A 20,318-nucleotide genomic window follows, 5' to 3' on the forward strand; every position below is an offset into this window, starting at 1 on the left:
GGCTTTGAACATTCACTGTTTTGTTTCCTAATTATTTCAGTTTGAAATTTTAGCCAAGGCTTGCTTCTGCTTTGAAAGTTCACACAAATGTTAAAGGACACAATTTACCTCGAGATTTAAGAGAGCCGGTGATAGTATTGGGTATTTCCATACCATTTACAAGAACTTTCCAGTGGGTGATAATTTAGCAAGTAGATATTTGAGTGTTTGTCTGTATTTTAAAAGTTACTCATAGAGATCTGTAAATGCTCCCCACTCTTCTAGCATGAGGACATGTTCTCTCTAACGTTTTGCTTTGAAATATTTCAAAGTTAAAAAAATGAACCCCTGCTGAACATCACTGAGGTGCACCACTTGTTAACATTGCTACTTTAAAAAATTCCTCTTTCACATCATATACACATAGGTGATTGTTTTGCAGAATCATTTAAAAATAAGTTGCAATGGGGCGCCTGGGTAACTCAGTCAGTTAAGTGTCTGACTCTTGGTTTCCGCTCAGGTCATGATCTCAGGGTCGTGAGATCAAGCCCCACATTGGGCTCTGCTCTCTGCTCAGAGTCTGCTTAAGTTTCTCTCTTTCCCTCTCTGTTTCTCCCCCTGACTGTGCTCGCTCTCTCTCCCTCTCTCTCTCAAATAAATAAATAAATCTTTTAAAAAATTAAAAATTAAAAATAAGTTGTAAGCATCATGCCACTGCATTCCTGAGTATTTCAGCATTATCTCTTCAGAACCATGTTGTTTCCCCACATACTGCAATGCCATTGTTACACCCACAGTTTTAATATTGATACAATAAGTATATAGTCAGTACTCAGATTTCCTCAACTGATACCAATAATGTCCCTTACAGCCCCCTTAAAAAAAATCCAGGACCCAATCAAGGGTCACATACATCATTTAGTTGTCTCTGTCTCTTGAAGTTTTTAAATCTAGTGTCCAGCCTTTGTTTTATCTTTCATACTATTGACATTTTGAAGAGTCGAGATCACCTGTCTTTGGGAATGTCCCTTTTTCTGGTAAGATGATGATTTTTTCACCCCAAATAATACCAATTAATTAGGTGTCTTTTCTGGAAAAACAAACAAGTGTTTGTATTAAGCCTTTATACTACCTGTGCATTTCTGATGTTGCACATCTTCTACAACAGATTTGGTTTAGAATTTGATTAGGGTTATTTTTTGGAGACTTTTGAGAACCTAGCTTAGTGGATGAAGGTAGGGAATCACTGGGCATATCCTCAGTATGTCCTCTTTGGCTCCTTTCAAACTCCTTAATCCAATAGGCTGCTGTCATAGGAATTTTCTGCTAATTACCCTCTTTATCCAGGCTCTTCTCCACCTATGGATGGTAGGTATAGAGCATGATGTGGAAATGTTCTGAGCCACACTGCTCTAGGTTTATATCCTAGCCCTGCCTTATACAACTGCAGCAAGTACTAACTTTATTAACCTTGGCATTAACCTTGGGCAGGTTTCTTAATCTCTTTAAACTTGTTCCTTCATCTGCAAATATCACAGAGTTATTGTGATGGCTAACTGAAATAGTGTCTATTAAGAGGCATTGTAAACAATTAATCATTATAAATACTAATTCATGAATAATATGATAAGTCATAAGTAATTATAAATCATTATACTGGCTTCTTATCAACTCTGATCTGAAGTCCCTACTCTTAGGCCGACCTTGGGAGATCTCCATGGAGCCATATGGCTTCTGCCATCGTGGTCTATCTTTGTCTTCCACTATTTCTGTCAGTCTTTCTTTCTTCACTGCACCTGACACATAGCCGGAACTCAGTGCATGTTGAATCAATGAGTGAATGTTACTAATTTCCATCTTCATTTCTTTGTTCTTGTTATCTAATATGGCCTTTCTCCTTTTTGTCTCCTAATAAATCATCAACAGATTCTGACTGAATGTCCAGTAGTGTGTTATAGATACTGCACTATATGCTTTAGGGAATCACAAGATTTATCAGATGGAAATTTTCCCCTTTGTGTTCTGAACAAGTTTACAATTTGGTTGAGATGATAGGATATGCTCTCAAATCATAATACTGCAATGGAGAAAGTGACAGGCCATGAGAGAGACCTGGAGAAAGTTCTGAAAAAGTTAGGAGGGGGAAAATGTTTTCTTGTGGTGGTGGTCACCCTGGAGATTTTCTGCCTTGCAGGGCAGATGGGACAGGTTCAGATATTGGGCAGGGGTGATAGGGAAGGAGGCTGGGAGTGAAGCATGGATGCGCCTGCAGAAGGGTCGTCAGGGTGAATAGAAGTACAGAGGTGGAGAGAGCAAGTGCTTTAATTTAGCTGGAGCAGAGTTCATGAAAAGGAGCAGTGGAGCATGCAGATGGAAGGGCAAATTGAAGATTGCCTTGCTTGGCCCTACCCTGTGGCTTTCGCACTCAACTACCCAGAAATGGAGGGAAGGAGGGAGGAAAGAAGGGGGTGAAAGGAAGAAGGGAGGACTAACTCATTTTTAAATTGGACCAAGTGAGTATCTTTGCCTTTTCTTTCAAACCAGATCTATGTCATGATGTTTGCATGCATTCTTCTAACCCATATACTAGGTTTACATTGTAGCTCTCGAAAGTACTTCATGTGCTTAATGGGACAAATATAAGCAAAATTTCACAAACCATTGAATTACATTATTATTATTACTATTTTTCCTTTGCATTCTTCATAGAATGGTTAGTTGTAAACACAGACATAAAGGCAATATACATGGGTATTTCTTTTTTCCTGGCTCTTTTCGAAAATACAACTTCCCTCCCTGGTATTGGTTCCTATTGTAAGGTAGATAAATTTGCCTGAAGCATGAAACATTAATCCATCACAAATTCAGTGGTTGCTGTTTTCAAAGAGCTCAACTCTAGTGTGGGAAATAATAAATTTAAGAATACAAGGTGAATACAATAGCTTCAAGGCATAATATGGATAAAATGTTGAAGAAATACACAAAAGAGAGATCACTTTGGGTTAAGTCTCACAGTTGCAGATGTAAGCTAATTCTCAACCAAATCAAATCTTCTCGAAGTCCAGTCATGTCACAGAGGTACTGTAGGGATATTATATAGCTACCAACTATTGATTGCCTCTGTTGTGCCAGGAATTTTATGTATATTTTCAATCTTTATAGCAACTCTTTTTTTTTTTTTTAAATTCAGGTGCGCAAGTTTTTTTTTTTAATTTTTTTTAAAGATTTTATTTATTTGGGAGAGAGAGAATGAGAGATGGAGAGCACGAGAGGGAAGAGGGTCAGAGGGAGAAGCAGACTCCCCGCCGAGCAGGGAGCCTGATGTGGGACTCGATCCTGGGACTCCAGGATCATGACCTGACCCGAAGGCAGTCGCTTAACCAACTGAGCCACCCAGGCGCCCCTTTACAGCAACTCTTTAATGAAACCAGTGATGTCCCCATTTTTCAGTTGAGGAAACAAAGCTCAATAAGAATAACTTCCCAAAGTCATAGGACTAGTAAGTAACTAAGCAGAGATTTGAGGTCAGTTCTGCCTGACTCCCAGGCCTATATGCGCTTCTGCATGTTGCATTACGCTTTAGAAGACCCATGTTTCCCAGGGCTCCCTGACTTGAGGCTCCTGGTGTCCCAGGCACTCCAGGTGCAGAGATTTCAACCAATCACTTCTCTTGCATGCTCCAATTTCCATGCTTTGTTCCTTTTGTGGTGGAGTTGTCGACCTGAGCCCAGAAGGTTTTTATTTTTGGCTTCAGATGGTTTACCATCTGTTCGGTGATCTGGTGAGACAATCCAGATAGCAATTTATTTTCACGGAGGCTGAGAAGCTTTTTGGAAATATTTGAGCTATGCGTCCGCTTGTGAGGGTTGAGGTGCATCAGAGAAAGAAGTCTGTTTCTCTTGTGGGAAAAGAATTCCTAAGGGAGAGAGGCAGTTATAAGGTCTTCTATCTCAGATGAGAGAAGCTTTCTGAAAATAGCCCAGCTACTGTTCCTTAAATCACTGTTGCTATGAAACATTACGTTTATTGCTCATTGACTCAGCCACTGAACCTGTCTGGCTCTTTGTACTCATCATGCTAGAGAACAAACAACTTTACTCCTTGGCTCATATGTGAACACTGCCAGGCATATAGAAACTGAGTTCAGAGAACCTCACCACTCACCTCGGCCTTACTGACTAAGAAACTGCTTTGAAACCAATCAAACAAAGCATGACAAATAACTGCATTGAATGCCTCACATTATTTTTAATTAAAAAAAATGGCATTTTGTTTCCTTACAGATGAGCAAGTCTTTGCAGAGAATTCTTAGGAAATATTTTTTAATATTTTCAAAACAACCTATTTTTTCTTTTCTTTTAATTTCAACTAAAAATAAAAGAATATATGTTTGTGATAAAATCATTTAATGTAAAGCAGAAGGACAGAAATAAAAATTATGATGCAAACATAACTAGTGTTAACTTTTTGGTGAATTTTTACCATCTAGTCTTTTTTGTTACCATCATTTACCATCTAGTTGTTTTGCCATCAATTTTTACTATATGTGCTTAATATACTGTATGTGTATGTACACAAATGTGAATAAAACAGTTTTTATATAGTTGTGTATGCACACACACATATGTTTATAGTTTTTATATGTAGTTATTATAGAGACAAATAAAAATAAAAAATAAACTGAGTTTTCTCTGTTGAAAATAAGGGAAGAGAATTCTTCTTTTACTTGGAACATTTACTTTAGAAAACTTGTAAGTACTTCTCCTTTCTTTGAAATGTATATAAAATCTTCTGAGGACTAGATAGGCCTTCTGTCAGCTTTAGGACCCAGGAATTTCTTTCTCCTGGACCCGGAAACCATCTCTTTGAATGCAGGCCTCAAGAGAGGTAAGACACTTCTCTCCAGTCCCTGTGGGAAGGTAAGAGCCTTTGTCTGGTGGGTGCTTTGCTCCACATTTTAAAACTACCTCCTGCCATAAAGCTATGAGAAGTTTGTTTCTCTTCTGGGTGTAGCCGGTTATTTAACCCAGATGGCCACCCCAATTACCAAATTACTAAATTGAGGAGTATGATGTGTGACAAATGGTATTGTAAACTACTCTTACTTGAAGACTAGGTATTGTTTATCTTGTGGACATGTTTGTAAGGAGTTGAATCAGCTTGGCTATATAAGGAGATGAGATTCCTTTCTCTGAAATTTTTTAGTGCATTGCCTATGGTGGATATCACATTCTGCTTTAATGCTTATTCAATATTAAAAGTTTGGGGGTTTTTTTTTACTACCTTTGTGCAATTTTGGGGTTGGGAAAAGATTTTGTTTTTATAGTTTCCCAATTTATATATGTGTATGTGTGTGTGTCTTAGATGAAAACTAATATGAAGAGGAGCTTGGTGAGATATTATCTTTCTTAACTTCTTATTAATATATCCTAATTTTAAAATACTCAGATTATCCAATCTGGGTTTTTCTTTTTGTTTAATAGTTAATATTTTATCTTATTTGGAAAAGATCTGGCCATTTAAATTGCTATTATTTAATTTAACTTAGCAAATCTTCAAAGTTTTAAGTTACCAGAAAGAATACATAAAATAATCATTTTTATTCCCTGACATCAAAAATGATAATTATGTTACATGCATATTTCTAACTTTGCAAAAGGGCTACCTTTTACCTTTAGATATAACCGCCAATAATGCTTTTGAGAAGTGGAAAATAATCCAAAACAATTTGAACATCAATTAATTTTTTCATTAGAAATAAAGGAAATTAGGAGATTTATTTTACTAGATTAGAAATGTTTGTCCTAACCCTTTTTTTGTCATAATGTATGAATATAAAGAGCATTAAAATTATTTATGGGAAAAACAAATATATAAAAGGTTATCTATGAAATAATAAGGCAGAGACAATGTCTAATTGACTGTAGATGCCATTAGCACTCAGGTATCTATTTTCTTTTTCTTTACATGGATTATTGTATTCCAGGTCATTGTCATGCACGTGATGTTCTGGACTCGATGTTACTTAATTTTGGTGGCATTGTTACTTTTTCTAATTATTCCTTTAATAGTGTGAAGAGTGACCAATGTCAGTGACTTTTCCTTTTCTTAAATAAGACGGATGATTTCTATTTTGACTTCAATGCTAATAACCATTTATTGTTTTTTTTTTTCCCCCCCTCTGGAAGGCTGTTGAGTTTAACTGACTTCTTTCCATCATGATTTTGCTTAGGAGTTTAGAGTACCCCAGGAAACACGTTCAGAGAGTGTGACTTTAGAATACTTGTACAGGTCACTTTAATGGGCTAGGAGGTTGATGAGTAGGAGACTGCCTTGCATCATGCTCGAATCTCAAGCCCAATTTCCAGTGTGGTCCCTTCATCTTTCTTCAGTATTTTCATTATTTATTATTTTGGTGAGGGAAGAATATTTCATGCGCTGCTACCAGAAGTAGCATTAAAAGTCAGAAGTCTGGGGGTGCCTGGGTGGCTCAGTTGGTTGAATGTCTGACTCTTGATTTGGCTCAGGTCATGATCTTGGGGTTATGAGATGGAGCCTGCTTGAGTTCTCTCTCTCCCCCTGACTTTCTCTCTCTCTCTCGATTTCTCTCTCTCTCTCTTTCTCTCTCCCTCTCTCTAAAAAAAAACAGAAGTCTGGTAATTTTTCTTTCAGAGTCCATAGTCTGTCATGGTTCATCTCTCCCTCTGATTCCCTCAACTCTCCCCCTTCCTTCATTTTCCCTTCCTTCTCCTAATGTCCTCCTTGTTATTCCTTATGTTCCACAAATAAGTGAAACCATATGATAATTGACTTTCTCTGCTTGACTTATTTCATTTAGCATAATCTCCTCCAGTCCCATCCATGTTCATGTAAAAGTTGGGTATTCATCCTTTCTGATGGCTGAATAATATTCCATTGTATATAGGGACCACATCTTCTTTATCCATCCGTCTGTTGAAGGGCATCTCAGCTCTTTCCACAGTTTGGCTATTGTGGACATTGCTGCTATGAATATTGGGGTGCATATGGCCCTTCTTTTCACTACATCTGTGTCTTTGGGGTAAATACACAGGAGTGCAATTGCTGGGTCATAGGGTAGCTCTATTTTTAAATTTTTGAGGAACTTCCACACTGTTTTCCAAAGTGGCTGTACCAACTTGTATTCCCACCAATGGTGTAAGAGGGTTCCCCTTTCTCCACAACCTCTCCAACATTTGTTGTTTCTTTCCCTGTCCATTGTTGCCATTCTAACCAGTGTAAGGTGGTATCTCAATGTGGTTTTGATTTGAATTTCCCTGATGGCTAATGATGATGAACATTTTTTCATGTGTCTGTTAGCCATTTGTATGTCTTCTTCAGAGAAGTGTCTGTTCATGTCTTCTGCCCATTTTTTGACTTGATTATTTGTTTTTTGGGTGTTGAGTTTGAGAAGTTCTTTATAGATCTTGGATACCAGCCCTTTATCTGTAGTGTCATTTGCAAATATCTTCTCCCATTCTTTGGGTTGCCTCTTTGTTTTGTTGACTGTTTCCTTTGCTGTGCAGAAGCTTTTTATCTTGATGAAGTCCCAAAAGTTCACTTTCGCTTTTGTTTTACTAACTTTTGGAGATGTATCTTGAAAGAAGTTGCTATGGCCGATGTCAAAGAGGTTACTGCCTATGTTCTCCTCTAGGATTTTGATGGATTCCTGTCTTTGAGTTCTTTCATCCGTTTTGAGTTTATCTTTGTGCATAGCGTTAGAGAATGGTCGAGTTTCATTCTTCTGCATGTGGCTGTCCAATTTTCCCAGCACCATTTATTGAAGAGACTGTCTTTTTTCCATTGCATGTTTTTTCCCTGCTTTGTCGAAGATTATTTGACCATAGAGTTGAGGGTCCATATGTGGGTTCTCTATTCTGTTCCATTGGTCGATATGTCTGTTTTTGCACCAATACCGTGCTGTCTTGGTGATCACAGCTTTGTAATATAGCTTGAAATTAGGTTTCTCCAGAGAAAGAGAACCAATAGAATAGATGGATAGATAGATGATAGATAGATAAATAGTTGTAAGAGGAGATTATAGGAATTGGCTCATGCAGTTATGGAGGCTGAGAAGTCTTACTGTCTGCTGTGTGCAAGCTGGAGAACCAGGATGCCAGTGGGATAATTCAGTGAAGTCCCTAGGCTCAAGAACCAGGAGCACTGATGGCCAAGGACTAGAGAAGATGGATGTCCCAGCTCAAGCAGAGAGAGCGAATTCACCTTTTTTCCATCTTTTCATTCTATTCAGTCCCTCAAAGGATTGAGTGATGCCCACTGGCATTGGTGAGAACCATCTACTTGACTCAGTTCTGACTCAAATGCTAATCTCTTCTGAAGACACCCTTCCAAACACACCTAGAAATAATGTTTTACCAGCTATCTGAGCATCCCTTAGCCCAGTGCGGCTGACGCACAGAATAAACTATCCCATATGCAAAACACAATTTAACTTTATTATGAACAATTCCCAAATCCCTCACTCATTCCCCCTTTTTATAGAGTGCACTGTGGTATCTGAACACTGCTCACCACCCTGCCAATGCTGTTCTCACCTAAACCGCCTTCATCTCTGTCCGGACCCCTGTAATAATTTCTGACTTGCCTCCCAGCCTTCTGCTTCTGCCCTCCATAGTCTATTCTGCACACAGCTGAAATGCGAGTCAGGCCACGGCACAAATGGTCTCCTCAAGCCAGTGTCTTAAGCCCTGATTGTGAGCAGCCTCTCTGAGCTCATCATCTGTCACTCTTCACCTCACCCAGAGTTCCAGCTGTCACCCTTTCTCAAGCATGCCATGCAAACTTCAGCCCTGGCAACTTCCACTTGGCATTTCTTCTGCCTGGATTACTCCTCCCCCCAGTACCTGGGCAATTCACTCTTGCACTTGCTGCCTGTCTCACCCTCCCTCCATGTGGACTCATCAGTAATGTCTTCCCACACTCCCCCATTTCCTATTTTTCCCTATTCCCTTAATGCACTTTTCCCCACTCCTTAGCAAATATTCTATTTATTTACACACTGATTTGTTAATTGTCTCTCTGCCTCCCCCCTACCCCCCACTCCACTGCTTGAAGAACATATTCTCTAAATGGGCAAAGGCTTAGTTTTTTTCCAACGGTACACCCAGTGCCTAGAACAGTGCCTGGCACAGGTGCTCAGCCCACTATAGGGACTCAACAAATACTTGTTTCATAAAGAAATGATATTATTTCTGACAGTAAAATTAATACTTATTACAAAAAATAGAAAAATGCAGAAATGTAGAAAGAAAGAACATCCAACCCCAAAGAGGTATCTAACTGTTAGCATTTTGTTAGATTTCTTCTAGGTTTTTCTAAGAATATGTGTTTTTTCTTTTTGTGAGATCAGGATTATTCCTTATATAAAGTTTATATCCAGCTTTTTAATAATGTATATTGTGAACACTTTCACATTATGCATGGTTTTTGGTTTGTTATTTTCCCTGCTCAATTATAAAATTTGGGGTTCTGTTATGTTTCCCAATTATTCATATAACTTAACAATATAATAATTGTATGTGCTTGTTTATATCTAAAAGGTATGCAATGATAGATACCATTTAAAGAAATTTAGCATTAAAATAGAAATTCTATTCATATGGTATTAAAGGCATTTTTTAAAAAGTTCATGTGGTCCATATAATTCCCTAAAGGAATAATTCTCTAGATGAAGCTTACTGTGTTGACATCAATATTTCAGGGGCCAGGACTACCGAGTTTGTGTTAGGACCTTTAAAATTGCTTTATATTCAGTCCATGGGTTGTTGAAATAGCAACTTGCTTTTGGTTACCTAGAAAAATGTATGTCATTAAAATACTCTTTATATGCCACCCTGGGAACATATCCTATGCATAATGTATTCATAAAGAGTTCATTTTATTTATAGCTTATCACATAATATGGTATAAGGAAACACAATTCTGATGCACTTCAACTGAATTATGCTTCTCTTTTTGACAGAGTGGGGAAATATATTTGTAAGAGTGAATAAACACACCTTGAACTGCCTAGTTTTTGAGAAGGAGGCAGAAAGAAGCACATTAACATTATTCTCTTATTAGAACATCTGTAGCGATAGACATTTTGGACATTTAATAGCTGTTTGTTTTCTAAATTGGGTGCCTGAAATACTTTATGTCAAAACTTGATGACAGACACTCTAGAAAGCAGTAAACTCCTAAAAAAAATTTTTTTTTTCAGAGTTGCAGTTTTGTAACGTGGAAATGGAAAAAAAAATCTGTTGTTGCCTTTTCTGGCATCTAAACCTTTGATGTTTAATTCAAAGTAATTCAAAAGATTAGGTTTTGTAATTGACTAGTGTGGCAGATTCTCTGTCACATATGGATAGAGACAGTGCTTGTTTTTGTAGGACAGAATGCACCAATACAGAATTTGAACATTTTTTTTCATAGCAATATTGACACACATCCAGTCAAGTACATGAATTTTTCCTCCTCAATAAGAACATACAGGGTAGCATGCTAAACTGAGACCATAGAGGAAATAAGAGGTACCCTATAGTACTTTAAGATGAATGTCAGTGTCCATCTATTATGTCACATTGGGGTCTAACAAGTTCTAAAATCCAGTGTAACATCTGGGTAGACTATTTATTATTATCCCTTGCAATTCTTAGACCACTAATTAATTCCTGCACCATTCACTTCCCACCTTACTATCCTGGAAATGTATGCTCCTGGTCACCAGGGGTTCCAGAGGAGAAAAACAGATAGATCTGTGGAAATCCTCCATTATTACAGGAATAAAAAGAAGAAGAAGAAGAAAGAAGAGAGAAGAAAGAAGAAAGAAGAAGAAGAAGAAGAAGAAGAAGAAGAAGAAGAAGAAGAAGAAGGAGGAGGAAGAGGAAGAGGAAGAGGAAGAAGAGGAAGAGGAAGAAGAGGAAGAAGAAGAAGAGGAAGAAGAAGAGGAAGAAGAAGAAGAAGAAGAAAGAAGAAGAAGAAAGAAGAAGAAAGAAGGAAGAAGCAGAAGGAAGAAGAAGAAGGAAGAAGAAGAAGAAGAAAGAAGAAGAAAGAAGAAGAAGAAGGAGGGGGAGGGGGAGGGGGAGGAGGAGGAGGAGGAGAAGAAGAAGGGAAAAACCCAAGTGCAAAACTCCAAGCACATGTTCTGCCATAAAGAGATTAGACAAAAGCCACCATATTAGTTAATAAGTAATATGTAGTTATTGTGCATTAACTACATTCTTCACTAGAGGATGAATAGTCATTTCTGTGTAGTTTCTGGCTTTTTCCTTAATAGGAATATTAACTAACAGAAACTAACTAATGCAACCGATTGATCCTATTTCTATAGCTACATCTATGAAGAACCAGCTACGCTGGTTCAGTGTCTTCAGGCAATAACGCTAGCTCTCATCTCTTATTAAAAAAATGCAGCCTTAACTATCTGGTCTTTTGAGAGTTGTCAGGGAGAAAGGAATAATCTGAGACAGGTAGGATATTTGTGGGATGAGAGTTGGGGAAATTGACTCTAAAGAGGTCTTAAGCTTAAAATCTAAGCTAGGGGAGGAACAGTTTAAATCCAGGCTGAAGTAAGTGTCCAAGGGGCTAATGCAAAAACAGATGGGACAGGGAAACCTTCGCGGTGGCAGAATAAGATGAGATTAGAATCATCTGTGCCTGATGTTGAGATGTTTAACAGGTGGAGCCTAAGTGTATGGGTCAATACCAGGCAAGGAGACTGGCAGGTGTTAGGTAGGTAGGTTGGCCCCTCCCACTACCTTTCCTCCCACTCTGCTGATTCTGTCCACCAGCACTTGGCATGAGGCTTCTGGCCCCTTGTGGAACCAAAAATACCAGACATGCCGATTAAAGTTCCATTTTGACCTATCAGCTGTACCAGGTGGGGGGTTAGATAGATAGGCTACCTTCTGATTTTCATGAGAACAATTAAAAATCTGTATCCAAAGGACAAAAGACAGCAGTTTTAGGAGCTGTAGAGTTTCCTGTGCATCTCACATTTTACCAGGTTTGGCTCTTATTAGTATGGAGTCTTGGTAGGGCTTGACGGAGATGCCAGATTTTATTAAAGGTAGCTAGGGACAGCAATGAATGATACTGCCCAGAGTTTCAGAGATTCCAATTGTAGTAGCTTAAATAAAAATAACAAAATAAGTACACCTTCCTTTCCTCGACTATGTCCTATTTTTGAAGCACTGTGTATACCAAACACTTACCATTACATTTCCTGGGTAAGAAAACTGAAGATTACAGAGACTAAATATATTACACACTTACGATATCATGCTAGTAAATGGGAAAGCTGGAATGTGAAGGCATATCTGTCTGATCCCAAAGCCTGTATATATTCTATTCTTTCTTAATTCTGACATATAACTTTTCTCCTTCAGGGTAACATCTTTGGACATGAGTGAAAAAGCCATAAATGTCTAGGTTGGAAGGTCTTTCTCTACTAAGCTGTCTTGGCATCAGTGACCCAGAAGCATCTTTATCCAGCTCCAAATACCCAAGGCCCACCCCCACATTCATTGGCTCTCTCTACTTTGTTATTTTTTAAATTTAATTTAATTTTATTATGTTATGTTAGTCACCATACAATACATCATTAGTTTTTGATGTGGTGATCCACGATTCATTGTTTTCTTTTAACACCCAGTGCTCCATGCAGTACGTGCCCTCCTTAATACCCATCACCAGGCTAACCCATCCCCCCACCCCCCTCCCCTTTCGAACGCTCAGTCTGTTTCTCAGAGTCCATAGTCTCTCATGATTCATCTCTCCCTCCGATTCCCCCCCTTCATTTTTCCCTTCCTTCTCCTAATGTCCCCCATGTTATTCCTTATGTTCCACAAATAAGTGAAACCATATGATAATTGACTTTCTCTGCTTGACTTGTTTCACTGAGCATAATCTCCTCCAGTCCCATCTATGTTGATGTAGAAGTTGGGTATTCATCCTTTCTGATGGCTGAGTAATAGTCCATTGTATATATGGACCACATCTTCTTTATCCATTCATCTGTTGAAGGGCATCTCGGCTCTTTCCACAGTGTGGCTATTGCGGACATTGCTGCTGTGAACATTGGGGTGCATATGGCCCTTCTTTTCACTACATCTGTGTCTTTGGGGTAAATTTTTTTTTTTTTTAAGATTTTATTTTACTTATTTGACAGAGAGAGTGCACAAGCAAGGGGAGCAGCAGGGGAGAGGGAGAAGCAGGCTCCTTCTGAGCAGGGAGCCCGATGCGGGGCTCGATCCCAGGACCCCGGGATCATGACCTGAGCTGAAGGGAGCCGCTTAGCTGACTGAGCCACCCAGGCACGCCTGGGTGCCTCTGTTTTAGCCTCAGGGTCCAGTTCTGGTTGGTGTTTGGAATGTAAACTTCATCACACAGCCAGGCCGTTTCCTTCCACCGCCCCTAGAGGGCGGCCTGCAGTAATGATCCCCCGGAGCCCTCTAGCGGTCAGAGGAAGCTCCAGCCTTCGTTGGGGGATCAATGTTCCCAGGAACTTTCTCAAAGTCCGGCAGATGTTGCCCAGGGAAGCAAGGCTGTGTGACACACCTAGAGTCACCCTCATAGCTTCCCTTTAGTGCTTCTGGGACATGGTCACTAGCTCTGCCCCAACTCAAGATGACTTCTCAAACCTGCCAAGTGTGCCCTCTCGGATGCTACAGGGTAGATTCTGTCACTAAATTTCAGGAAGAATCAAATACAGGTATCTAGAGGATGTGGCAGCGCGTCCAAAATTTATTTTTGTATGTCCCCCAAAATGCACAGAGTGATTTATTTAAACTGATTCCCAGAAGCAGCTCTGGATATCTTACACTTCCCCAAGGTAAATAGCTCTAGTAATAATCTCAGGTTACATAGGGTAATATAATTATGATTTTCTAGGAAGTTTGTAGTTATATTCGTAGAGTATATTTAAATAACATTGGAAAACTATATCGTCTAATGCTGGGATGCTATCAGTTTTTTTCATGATTTTAATACAATCATGACATTATAGTAGTTATTTCCTTGTTATTTAAAATAACTCTAGGTTATTATTATTTTGGAATATAAATATATGAATATGTATTTAAATTACATATACTTTAATATGTGTATTTTGGTCATCAGATATAGATAGCAAGCATATATCAATCTATTTCACTGCCTCTGCTGGAGTTTACTGATATTTTTTTATTACTGTGTGTAAAATAAATTAGTTTACTTAGAAAAAAAATAGCTGCTGCTTTTAAATAATTGCAATAGAAAAGACTTTGCCAATATGTTTTCATGGAAAAAGATATAGATTCTTAATAAAATAGGAAATGACACTATCATTAGGCATATTCTGTTAAAAACTACCCTGTTACTCACTTAACTCTCATAAACGAATCGAAGCAAATTTGATTTGCTGAGAAAATATTTACAGGGTGATGCAGTACAGTGTTAAGTGTGGTAAAGATGCAAATAGGAATATGACATGATTCCTATCTTCAAAGTTCGGGGGGGGGAATAAAGGCATGTATCTAAATAACTTTTTTAAAAGGACAAAACAGTGGAAGATCATGACCTTAGCAAAACAAACTAACAATCCTAGAAATCAAAGAGAGAAAAATGGCAATTTAGATAGTGCTGGCAATGCTGCCCATCATTCCTTTCAATGATTGCCTGGAGTGAGCATGACAGGAAGCATGTGATTCTGTGGTTCCCTCAGTTTGTCTCTGTTCTGGGTGCCTCTCAAGTGTGAGCATATCACTGAGCTGAGTGTGATTCTAATTTTTAAAGATATGCATATATGCATTTTTCATATAAAATGGACCCTAAAAGCAAGCCAACTACTTCATCTGGTGCTCAACCAAAGAAACAGGAATCTGTTCCAATGCTGGAGGAAAAACGGGCTGTGCTGAACCAACTCGTGGTCTCCAGTGGAGCGCCTGTCGAAGGACTTTTCCAGGGTAATTTTGATTATTCATGACTTTCTTGTTTCTGATTTTAGAATCTAAGAGATGTGAATCTGTTGTAAGATTCTGTGCAGATGCTGTATCATCAGAGACATATTCACAGCCTGGAAGGGTCTTGGGTGCCCTTTGGGAGGTTTGACTTTCTTTAGCCATACAGTTGGAGTCTGTTAAAGGTTTCTGAATAAAGGAGGTTCTAACACCGGGTTTAAGAAGATCAGTTTGAAAATAATATTCTAGATGGACTGGAAGGTGGAGAAACTGAGGCAGTGAGGCAATTAAGAAGATTTTATGATCATAGAGGTGGATAAGAACTGTTGATTGTCAGACCTAGAGTGAGGGAGAATAAGTTAAAATTTTTAAATGACTAGGGTGGATTAGAAATAGAGATTTTAAGTTTGGGTGGCCATGAGGTTGGTGGCTTCTTTAACAGAGTTAGGGAAATCAGAAGAATTAGTTTTGTTTAGGGAGATGAATGGGATTTTGGATAGAATGTGAGGTAACTGTGGGAGACCCAGGTGGAGATGTTCAGCAAGGAGCTGGAACTGCTGGGAAGAATTCTTAAAACATTTGGTTTGGGCTACATTCTGTTTTGAAATAACAGTTGAAATCACAATAGTAGACAACATGGCTAATAAAAATCAGCCTTGTAGAAAGCAGGGAGAAGTCCAAATACAGGTTCTTGGGCATTACCTGTCTTTGCAGGAAGAAAAGAAGCAATTAAGAAAACCAAAGAAGGAACATTCAGAGAAAAAATATTCTGGGGAAGAGAATTTTAAAAGAATTTCAAGGAGAGTTGAGTCCTGATTTGGAGAGATGGAAGTTTAAACCTCAACTTAGGATAGGTGGTCTATCCAAGGTTTTTTTTTTCTGATTTATAATTTTGTATGAGACTAACAAATGTATAACCATCAGCTCATATTTACACAGTCTATTTGTTTTTGCTCAAAATAGTACAAGTATAGGAAACTGGGATTTTCTCAGAAATGCCTACCAGTGTAATCCCTGGTGACCTTCTAAGAGGATGTAGGCCAAAGATTGCAAGCCAAGGAGTGAATTGGGGTTGAAGAATTATCAAATTTGCTTTTGAGAAATTTGGTGACAAGAATAAGGAGAGAGAAGAAGAGTATGTATGGTTAAAAGGTAGGAAAGATCTGGAAGGCAGCTCACACCAGCCTGGTGGTCTCATTGCAGCTTTTGGATTATTGTTCAGTTAACCTTTAGTGTATTCTTTCAGGCTTTTTCTGTGCAGATGCTATTTTTAAATCACTTAATATGTCACAAATTTTGTCTATGTATGGTCCTCAAATCAGAAAATATCATAGAGCATTTGCTGTCACGTGAAACTGGAAATACACAGAAACTATATTTAGTACACAATCTGAGTGGAAAATTCATGCAAGAGTTTAGTCAAAGAAGATGGTTGCCATGACTCTAATAACTTCTAAAGCATCTTTAATGTTTTTTTCTATCTGTGAAATAGTATGATTCTCTGAACCTTAGACCCAGAATCCTTTGAAATGGTGGAGTGGGGGATGCAGATGCTTCTCTGGCAGAGCTGTGTCTCGCTGCAGATGCATGAAAGTCGGCTGATTATGCCTTACTAATCCTTCTCTGAGTGCTCAGGCTCTTTTGTGGGATATGACTTTCTCAACTGAGCAATATTTCCCATTGAGCCCATTCATTCACTTACAGCACTTATTGATCATAGACAATTAGCTATAGCTTTTAGAGCGTATTAGGTTTAATGAGATCAGAAACATGATCGCTATCCTTAAGGGACCAAGTCAGACAAAATGGGAGGAAAATGTGTTGGAAACCTTTGTCTCAAATAAAGCAGATCATTTGAGCAAAGCTCCCATCTCACATTCTGAGATGAGGAGCTGAATATAGTAGTAGTAACCACCACATGGCAGTTTTATGATTTAAAATTCCTAACAGCCACATCACACAGGACCTGGAGATAGAGCAGGTATTATCTTTTTGTTGCCTCCTCCACAAAATACCTCATCCTTCCTTCTCTCACAGAATCCCCAGCTCAAGGAGGACCAGGATGTAGGATTGCCAGTACTAAAACTGGGAGAGTTCTGGGCAAACTAGGACGAGTTGGTAACCCCTGTTTGGAGCAAGGCTGTCTGACTCTATGCATCCTCTCATCCTTGCCCACTCTTCTAGTCAATCTTTCTCAGTTGGTGAAGACTCTAAGACCCAGCTCACATTCTTCTTTCCATCACCACCCCTGATTCATGTGGAAACTCCATCCAGTTTTAGTTCCTTGATCTTTTCTCTTACAATTTTTTCTCATCCTTCCTTCTTACTTTAGCTGCCAATTCTTCTGGTCAAACCTTAGATTTTGTCCTTATGAATCACTATACCACCCTCAAAAATCTCAGTTCTCATATCCCATTCATCTCACTGCCTCCATGGTAATTCTTCAGTCATACCAGGACTTCCAATCCATTGGTGACACCATTTTTATTTATTTTATTATTAATTAATTAATTAATTAGTTTTTAAAGTAAGCTCTCCTCCTGATGTGGAGCTCAAACTCATGACTCCGAGATCAAGAGTCCCATGCTCTGCTGACTGAGCCAGGCAGGTGCCCCCGATGAAGCCAATTTTAATGTCCACTGCTCTAGTTCCTGTTCTCACTTCCTCCCTGCCCAGATTGGGTTCCATTGTCTAATTACTTGCAAACACCCTCAGGTCCCTTGCCTCCCCTCTGCCTTACTCAAGTGGCAGAAAACCAACACTGGTTAATCCCAACTATTTGCAAATAGGTGGTATAGTTCTTCACCCTCTAGGGTGAAGGTTAGGGCCTAGTGGCATGGGAGGGATGACGTGTAAGCACTGGAACCTGCTCTGGGTTGGTTGTCTAGAGGGCGTGTGTCAGGTTGCGTCAGGTTCAGGGTGGGCCGCCAGAGGGCACGAAATTTGTGCGTTGGTTGGGCTGGTCTGAGCTCTGGACCTACACTCTTTGAATCCTGGGATAGCGTTTACTCGCTCTGTGACCTTGGATAAGTTTCCTAATGCCGCTGTGCCTCTGGTTCCTCATCTGTGCCCATCTCATGGGGTTGTTGTGGACTCAAAGGTATTAATAAAAGTAAAATGCTTCGAACAGTGCTTGGCACATAATAAACAGTCAATAAATGTTTCCCAAGTTTATAGTTGATCACCAGGGAAAAACACCTAACTATTCGAATTGATCTCTTTTAAATTTCATGACTGTCTGTGTCAAGTGGACCTTTGTGCAGCATTTGCAATTCTTAGTCGACCACAGTTCCCATTTCCCTACTGATGTATTTTCTCTCTCTCAGGGATCAGTATTTCACCCCTCTTCTTTCATCTCAAATTTCCAACTCCTCCTCTCTGCTCCTCGCTCTTAGTGGATGATTTTGCTTCTTGTTTCACTGAGAATAATCAGAAGATAATGTTATTTTTCCACCAACAGGCTGCCCACATCTGTATAGCCTTCTGCTCCAGTGCAAGTGTCTTTGTTTCCGCATTTGGGGACAACCCTTGTGCACTGGACTCCATCTCTTTTCACTTTCTCAAGAATTGTAGTGCCATAATTATCTCCTTCTCTTTTTTTTTTTTGAAGATTTTATTTATTTATTTATTTGAGAGAGACTGAGAGTGCAAGAGAGAGAGCAAGCACGAGTGGGGGGAAGGGCAGAGGGAGAGGGAGGAACAGTTTCCCCACGGAGCAGGGATCCCAATGCAGGACTTGATCCCAGGGTCTTGGGATCATGACCTGGGCTGAAGGCAGACACTTAACCGGCTGAGCCACCCAGGCGCCCCATAATTATCTCTCTTTTGTCTTGTATCATTACATGTCTCCTTTCTTCTCTGCCATCAGTGCTATAATATTAATCAACAATCTTAAAAGGGGAAAAGAAATCTCCCTTCTGTCTATGTCTGTGGTAGCTACCAACTTATTTACTATCCTGTATAGCAAACCTCAGTGTCTCTATGGTCTCAGCTCCCATTTTTATAACAATTCGAATCAAGCCTTATTTCACCAAAACCACACCTGTATGAGCCAACAGCAGCCTCCATCTGTCCAGTCTGATGATCCGTAACCTGCCCTCATCTTCCTTTGCTCATCACCAGTGTTTAACATAATTGATCACTTCCAGTTCTTGAAGGTTTTTTTTCACTTGGCTTCAGGACGCCATACTATTTTGAGTTATCGTCTGTCTGTCTCCTCAGTCTCCTGGCCTGGATTCTCCTTTGTACCTTTAAATGTTTTTGAAAACAATAGAGTGCTCCGGAGCTCAGTCTTAGGCTCTCCTGGGCTTGCAGAAGTGATCGGAGTGACCAAAACCAGGAGAAATTGATTTCATGGGTTTCATATGGGGCAATGAGAACTGTGTTGAGAAGGGAGTAAGCATAGTTTGTAGGAAAGAGAAAAGCCATTATAATGATGTTAAGCTGAATTTTACTTAATCTGAGATTGTTTAGTGGAAGCCATTTTACTGTGATCAGTTCAGCCCCATGTTTTCTGAACGCTGGCAGTGGAAAGGGGAGGGGGAACCAAAGAGGGAGCAGAAGCGTTCTTGCCGACACAGTCCTGAGGGCGGTCCGGTTATTGTCCTAATTTAATGAATGGAAAATTAAGAGCTCAATCAATACTAGAACTCTAACCAGAATTCTTGGTGGTTCCCGGTCTTCGAGTAAGTTGATGAAGTTATTTGCCTCCCAGATTGAAATACAATAAAGGATAAAGTGTGCCTGAATTACAAGTTTAAAGGGCATTCCAGGGGAAGATTGCTGGAAAGGGTAATAAAATAACAACCACAGAAATACAACTTTCCTTGGCATTTTCAACTTAGCTACCTCAGCGCCACTAAAGGACCCATTTGTGTCTTTTTCAACAAGATCTCAGATTTTTTCAGTCAACCACTCCTAGGATTTCGTATTGGCATAATTGGATTTTCTCCTTGGAAACTGATTTTTAATGAAGAACAGACTAGAATATAGATGGATGATGCAATTTTATTATTAAAACCCCAAGGCTGACACTGAAAAAAAAAACTCGCATTTAAGAAATTTGTAATAGTAAAGGTGCTTAGCCACCTCTGAGGTTTTCTGTATAATACCAACAAGATTCAAGCACAGTTTGTCTACTTAGATTTGGGTTTCAGTGAGTATTGTAAAGGTTAGAAGTTTGAGTATGCAGTTTATGCCAAACCACTCAAAAAAATAATAACAGTGTTAATAATAGCTACTTTCTACTGGGCAACTACTTACAATTAGTTATTTACGGGTTATATTTTTTATCCCTTCCAATGACTGGATGAGGTGGTGTAACTATCCTTCACAGACAGAAACTGAGATTCAGAGAGGTTTTATCATTTTTCTTTTTTTTTT

General features: G+C 39.1%; 2 protein-coding genes across 3 annotated transcripts in view; both read left to right on the forward strand.

The window, feature by feature from the left end:
* Positions 1–20,318, forward strand: part of DBX2 (developing brain homeobox 2) — a 133,153-nt gene that overhangs the window by 56,049 nt on the left and 56,786 nt on the right. The gene's annotated exons all lie outside the window — the stretch shown is intronic.
* The window catches only part of NELL2 (neural EGFL like 2), a 400,969-nt gene continuing 394,464 nt past the window's right edge, over positions 13,814–20,318 (forward strand). The window contains exon 1 of one of the 2 annotated variants that reach the window (XM_073882092.1): positions 13,814–13,831. The gene's annotated coding sequence lies outside the window, so the exon portion shown is untranslated. Of the gene's footprint in view, positions 13,832–14,853; positions 14,943–20,318 lie in introns of those variants that run through there. The other variant, XM_073882091.1, reaches the window with a different exon arrangement.

The sequence above is a fragment of the Callorhinus ursinus genome, unplaced genomic scaffold, assembly GCF_003265705.2.
Source record: "Callorhinus ursinus isolate GAN/ISIS: 27379988/994484 unplaced genomic scaffold, GSC_fseal_2.0 scaffold44, whole genome shotgun sequence".
Classification (NCBI taxonomy): Eukaryota; Metazoa; Chordata; class Mammalia; order Carnivora; family Otariidae; genus Callorhinus; species Callorhinus ursinus.